The following is a 7709-nucleotide window of genomic DNA, read 5'->3' on the forward strand; positions in this document are numbered from 1 at the left end:
GTTTTCTTTCTTTCTTTCTTTTTTTTTTTTTTTTTTTGAGAGGTTTTCACTATAGGGCATGTGCGCTTGCCAGACAGATAAAGAGAGACATAGAGACAGAAAGCGAGAAATCACCCCCCAGGGGGGATTGGTCACGCCGCAATCCCTTCTCCTCCATTCTACTCTCGGGATCTTGGGCACGCATGCACACGCGCCCAGCGTGAGTTTTAAGCCACTGGGTCCGGGACGTGAACTGCAGTCAACTACGTGGGAGTCCAGCGACATAGCCATTACGCTAACTGCTGATTCCTCCTACTACCGTTGTTAATAGCCCCTGTTCTACTTTCTGGTTCTATGACTGCTATTTTTTAAAAAAAGTATTTATTTAATTTCGTTTGTCATTGTTATTATATTTTAATTTGTTGTATGTCACCTGTGTTCATGAGAGAGAGAGAAAGAAGAGCAAGCCACCAGATCTGGGACTTGAACGATGGTCAGCCATGTTGAGCCCAACACCCTAAGCACCATACCACCTGCTGTTCCTGACTTCATCTTTTTAAAAATTCCACATGTAATGTGAAATCTTGCAATATTAGTATTTCTATATCTGACTTATTTAATTTCTTATAAAGTTCTCCAGGTTTATCTACATTATTGCAAATGTCAAGCATTCTTTCTCATAGCTAAGTAATATTCCATTATATATATGTGACTTTTCTGAACAATAGACTAGGCTTCATAACAGCATGACAGCTGGGTTCCAAGAACAGTAGTTCAAAAAACCATAAAACAAACACAAAAGCCCAGATCCCCAATGTGCAAAGGCTTGTGAACTCTCTGCTTTCATCATTTTCAAATTATTTTTGTAGCTGTAAGAGTTTTTAGTGGAGAATTTTAAAGACTGCATGAAGTGCTACCATGACAATTAGTTGAATCCAGAGTTCACATGACTATCTAGTTGTCTCTCTAATCAAGACATTAAAGAAATTTACAAAAATGTAAAGCAATATCACTCTTTTCACTTTTTTCTTGTTTTGGGAAATATATTTTTCATGAAAAATATGGTATTCCTCTTAACATATGTATTTATTATTGCTATTTTAAAGAAATAAATTAATAGTTACACATTTATCAATACATATTTCTGATTATAAATATCTGCATCCCACATAAGCAAAAGTTTGTTGGAGTTCTCTGTTTTCCTAGAGAGTTTTTTTTTTTTTTTTTTTCTATAGGGTGTGTGCTCTTGCCAGAGAGACAGGGAGAAAGTGTGAAATCACTACTCAGGAGGGATGGCCATGCTGCGATCCCTTCCCTTTTCCTTCATTCTCCCTTCTGGATCTTGGGCATGTATGCATATTTGCCTGGCGTGAGCTTCAAGACAGCAGCTCTAGGACTCAAACTGCAGTTGGCTATGTGGGGCTCCAGCACTTTAACCACTATGCCACCTACTGGTCCCTGTTAGGGTTCTTAATAAGCTTGAAAGGGTACTTATGAACAAAAGTTCATTGTGTTAGTCGAGCACTGGACAGTGATAAGTAAACATTTAAAGTAATGCATTTTATAGGAATCTCTTGGAATATTGATTTATCTGAAAGTAATAAGCTTACCTATGGGGCCAGCAAGTGGTTGGATTCCCACATGGCTGACTGCAGTTTGAATCCCAGACCTGGCGGCTTGCTTTCTCCCTTTCCCTTTCTCTCTCTCTCTGTGTCTCTCTCTGGTTATATTTAATAATAATAAAAAGTCAAATTAAATAAATAAATAATCTGACCAAAAAGCTTACATATGATTAAATACATTGTGGCAAGCTATAATTTTATTGTAGGGCTGGGAGAGGAGAAGGTAAAGGCAGACATTCCTGTTCTGTAGAGGATCTACCTACGAGTTACCGAGCTGGCAAATGTGGGTTTACCTCGTATTCTGAAAGCAGCTTATTGACTCTGCCATGATATAGGCTTTGCACTTTAAAAGTGGAGCAGGTAGCAGATGGGACCCCATGTGTCTAAAACGATTTTCTGAATTGTGAATGTTTTTTCTGTTCCAAAAGGATCACTATAATTACATGAGCTATTTTGGTTAGTTCTATGGAGGAAAAAATTCCAAGTATGTCAAAAAGCTTGATCTAATTTTATTTAGTTAGTTATTAAAACATGATGACATTCCTGAAGATACTTGAATTTTATTAAGCAATTAAGATTTTATGCCTGAACACTTTTTCTGTTGAACCTTAATAATGTATCAGGTGAACTGTAAAAACATATATTCAGCTTAATTATACAGAATCTTTGTTGACAATCTTACTGATTATTCCTTGAAAGCTTAATGTAAATGGCCTTTGAACTGCCCAGATTGGAAAAAGAAAATCTAAATGCAACATAAACAGAAGAAAAGAACATTAGATGGAAATACTAAGAAGATACTTGGTGAATGTTTTTTTTTCTTTTTTTCAGAATCAGATTGTACCTTCAGTTGTATTCTCCTTTATTTGTTCACTTTGCTCTCTCTTTATTCCTTAAAAGTTTCACAGCCTTCTGTTTGATTTTTATAAAAATAATACAAATGTTGAAACTTTTATTTTGCGTATAGCTAGCTCATTTGCAACTCAGTATTTTTATTTATTTCAGAATATTTTTCAAATAGTGCACATAAACCACTAATTATTATATATGATGTGATACATTGGATTAGAATCTTTAACATTAAGGGAACCAGCAGTTAGCGTAATGGCTATGTCACTGGATTCCCACGTAGTCAACCACGGTTTGCATCCCGGACCCGGTGGCTTAAAACTCACCCTGGCCATGTGTGCGTGCGTACCCAAGATCCCGAGAGGAGAATGGAGGAGAAGGGATTGCGGTGTGACCATCCCCCCTAGGGGGTGATTTCTCGCTTTCTGTTTCTATGTCTCTGTCTGATTGGCGAGCGCATGCGCCCTATAGCGAAAACCTCTCAAAAAAGAAAGAAAAGAAAAAGAATCTTTAACATTAAAAAATTAACATAGTTTGCACTTTTTTATGCATACTTAAGTAAATATGGAGGGCTAGAAAACAGAGGAGAGGGGATCACAGTGTAACAGGACCCTACCCAAGGTAGTGTCTCTGTCTCTCTCATGCACATATACATATTCTCTATAATAAGTAAAATCAATAAACTTAAAAATAAAGAAATAGGATTATTTCAAATTGAAATACATTCTAAATGTAAAATACACACTAGATTCTGAAGACAGCCTAAAGTACTGCAACGTCTTTCAATTTCTATAATATATTGATATTGTATTTTGTATGTATTAAACTATATTATCAACTAAAGTTCATGTTTCATTTGTTTTTTATGTTGTTACTAGATATTTAATAGGGTTCTGAATATGTTTCTATTGAAGGATATTAGCTCCAATAGAGCAGTTTGTGACTAAGAGACGTTTTAGCATTTCTTTTCTATTTATTAAGTCTTTTTTCTTTTTTCACTTTTTTTTTTTTTTTTTTTTTACCGACAGCTCTAGGAGCCAAAGTAGATGGTTGAATAGAAATGGTGAGAGAAAGAATATAATTATCTATTTTACCTTGATATTAGTTTTGACTCTCCTGAGAACCGGAGAGAGAGAGACTGAGAGAGACAAAGATTTTAAGGAACTAACTCACATTATTAGGAGGATGACAAGGCTAAAATTCTAGGACAAAACAGCAGGCCGGAAATTCAGGTAAGATATTACAGTCTGAAGGCCATTTTCTTTCTTTGTAAACCTCTTTCTTTCCTAAGTGCTTTAACTGATAAGGTGAGATCCAACTTCAGTGCGGAGGGTTAGCTTCCCACTGAGTCTATTGATTTGAATATTAATCACATGTGATAGATACCTTTGTCCTAACATCCTGATTGACCAAACAACTGGGCACCATAGCTTAGTTAAGAAGACACAGAAAATCAGCAATCAGGGGTTTAATAGTTAAGGCACTGGACTCCCAAATGGTTGACTGTGGTTTGTGTCCTGGACCCAGCAGCTTGAAACAGGCCAGGCACATGCGAGTGAGTGCCTAAAAGGTGGGAGGAGGAGAAGGGATTGAGGCTTGGCCATCTCCCCTTGGGAATGATTTCTCACTTTTTCTCTCTCTGTCTCTCCAGAGAAAGCACATGCCCTGTAGCAAAGATCTTTCTAAAAACAAATAAGTGATTAAATATATAAATACAGTAAAAAAGAAATTAAAACCATCACATCCTCTAAAGATTATGTGACCTATTATTTTTATTTTGTTTTGAGATCTCCTACTAACTGAGTTCCCATATTTTCCTAATTTTCTGAGGTCTATTCTAGCATAAACGAATTATACCTTTTAAAACTAATTTGTTTCATTTGTTGAGCTGATTTTCTTTTGTAATTTATTCTTTCAATAAAGCATCCATTTTTTGGTATTTAAATTTTAAACCATCATTGAATTCTTCAGTGCCCTATCTTAAGTGGTTTGGGCTACTGCAAGAAAATGCTATGGACTGAGTGACTTAAACAGCAGACATTAATTTTTCCCAGTTCTGGAAATTGAAAAGTCCAAAATCAAGGTGCTAGCAGCTTGGTGAGGGCATGGGTCATTGCTTGTAGATAGCCTCGTACGTACTGTGTGCTCACATGGTCTCCCCTTGGTGCATAAGTATTAAGAAAGATTTATCAGTCTTCTCAAGAAGGCACTACTTGTTATAAAAAGTACTTATTTCAAAGGTTCCACCCAATTACTTTATCTAAAATCACTAATCTCCAAAATATTCCACCTTCAAATACCTTACCTTGGAAGAGTTAGGCTTGACCTTACGAATTTGGGGGAGACACAAACCTTGAGCCCACACAAACCTCAATTGTTAATAATTCCTTTTTGATGATTTTTGCATCTAAGTTGCTATTTTAGTTTTGAGTCAGTGTTCTCCAGAGATATTGTTCTGTTATTTTTCTTCTCAGATTTTCTCATCATGCTTGAGATGAATGTTATGCCACATTAAAAAGCAAATTCTAAGTTATCCCTTCTTCTTTCCTTTTAAAAATGTTGTGTAGAGTATTTTATTGCCCTCTCAAATATTCGGTTTAACTGACCAGTAAAATCATCTGTTCTTGGTGTGTTTTGTGCCTGGTGTGTTCTTTGTCTAAATACATTACTTATTTATTTTTAAAGGTTTTTGCCATAGGGTGCATGTGATCACAGAAGAGAGACAGAGAGAAGGAAAATAAAAAATGATTGTCCCCTGCCTCAAGGGGAGATGGCTACGTGGTAGTTCCTTCTCCACTTTCCTCTCAGGATTTTGGGCAAGCAGGCACATGCGTCTTTAAGTAGCCAGGAACAGACTTGAACCTGTGACCACATGAGAGTCCAGCACTTGAACCACCACGCCACCCGTTGTAACATTTTGAATGATTATTTCAGTTTCTCTAACTTTAGCTTTATGCTGGTTTTGTAATTTATGTTGAGTCAATTTTGTTAAATTAGATTTTTCAAAGACTGTATTTAATATACAAAGAGAGAGAGAAAACAGAAAGAGAAGGAAAGGAGAAAATCACCCCACAACGAGGTATGGTCATGCCACAACCCCTTCTCCTCCATTTCTATACTCTGTCAGTATTTTGGACATCTATACTCATGTGCTGGGCATGCTTTTTAAGTTACTGAGCCAAGATTTGAACCACAAAGCTAGTCAGTGGGATTGAGCTGTTTTCATCACCAGGCCAGGTCATCTCTTAATAATATACATTTACATAGCTAAATTCTTTAGTCATAGAACTATTAGAAATCTTATTAATCTATAAAAGGAGGGAGCAAACTTCAGTGATCTGGTTACAGTATTTAATTAAAATCTTAAGATAATGAACATTATTTACGAGTCAAATTATTATTTTTCTTCCTAATTTCACACATTCAACATATTTTGTGTTAAATACATCTTATCCAAACAGTGGAGCTAATGATTAAAATAACGGAAAATTTTATACACAAGAAAAATGAATATAGAATAATAGAAAAAAAAGTCTAGATTTGGGTGTATATACTACATAGTTCAGTATAAATTATAATAAAATTCTTGCAAATATTTCTGTTGCTTGTGCTTAAGTTCAGCAAACTAGAGATTAACAATGATAGACATAAACTTATTGTATTATGTTTTACAAAATTTTTAAATTTATTCTTTAGAAGATTTAAAAATGAATGGTATAGTTTACTAAAATTATTTTTTTTCTTTTTTAATCATTAAAAGATACACTAAAATAATTAGAAATTATATTACAATTTAGGCATAATTTGATTTTAATTTATCTGACATTTGTTTTGTTCCTGAATTACATGTGAAGTCACTGGAAAATTTAGATTATTACATTTGAGCTTATCTGTATCTTAGGAACTGAAAATCCTATTGCTTCAGATATAATGTTTGTCTACATCATCATCAGTGGAATCCTTAATAGGGTCATAATGTATACCGTGAACTCATGTCTGTTTTAAGATATATGGCTGGTAAGATTGACCTGAAACAGAGTAAATTTTATGATGTCCATTCTATGTAGTAAAGAATAAAATCTCAAACTATTTTAAGACATAAAATAATCGATTACTTCATACAACCAGAAAGTCCAGTGGTTGTTTTAGCTTCAGGAACAATTGGATCTAGGGGCAGAGGTAAATCATTAGGGCTCAATCTTGGTCTCGTCACTTGCTTTACTTCTCTTCTTCATGACTCCCAGGCAGATCCCTGGCAAATGTAAAAGAACTTATCGATGGCTTCAGGATTCCAAGCCAGCATTTTGACAAATTCATCAGAAAAATGAACCTCTTTCCCAATATTTTCCATAATAATTCTTTTGAGGGTCTTTTTTGTATTGTCTCATTTCCATTAAAGTTCTTCTTGTCTATTTCTAAACCATGGTCACCTACTTGGGGCTCTGAAGAGCCAAGCTTGTGCTCTGTGCTCTAGAAACTTGGATGTAAGTTAATCCTAACAATACCCATGAAAATGAGATTAGGAAAAGAACATCCAGGCAAAATCAAAAGAATTTGAGGCTGAGATTAGGAAAAGAACATTCAATCAAAATCAAAAGAATTTCATCAAAAAATGGTTTATTTAGCCTGGATAATATTATACAGGCTAAATATTTCATATGCACATAATTTAATAATAAGAACATTTATCACCTTTATATGGAAACTGTCTATTTCAGGTACACCAATCATTAGATGCTGTTGAAATGATAAATGCATATGTACACATACATATTCAAAAATAACTTTGATAAGCAAAGCGTATTTCTATAAAAATATATCTTGGGTTCAACTTGAATTACATTTGCATTTTATAAAAGAAAGCTTTTGCATTACTGAAATCAGCAATTTGAATTCTCTCAGTGTCAAATAGATATGGCACATCGAGATTTGTACAATACTTTGATTTCTGTAATTGGAGCTAAAGATCAAATAGCAGTCACTCTAAAATTAATAGTGCGTCAAATATGGAGAAAGCATATCGCATATGAACACACACAAGCACGTATTTTTATGAAATCAACCAATAACCCATTCAAAAACATGTTATAGCCACTAGAAAGGAAAGATGTTGCCAGCATACTTGAATATAAAGCAAAGAAATAACCTCAGACAGACACTTATTACTAAATTTTCAAAGATATCCTTGCATTTTATATATTTTAGCTATTATTTTTATTTTTCTGTTTTCTATATTTTATGCCTAATCTCAGCTTAGGG

This window comes from Tupaia chinensis, unplaced genomic scaffold (assembly GCF_000334495.1).
Source record: "Tupaia chinensis unplaced genomic scaffold, TupChi_1.0 Scaffold000452_1, whole genome shotgun sequence".
NCBI classification, from domain to species: Eukaryota; Metazoa; Chordata; class Mammalia; order Scandentia; family Tupaiidae; genus Tupaia; species Tupaia belangeri.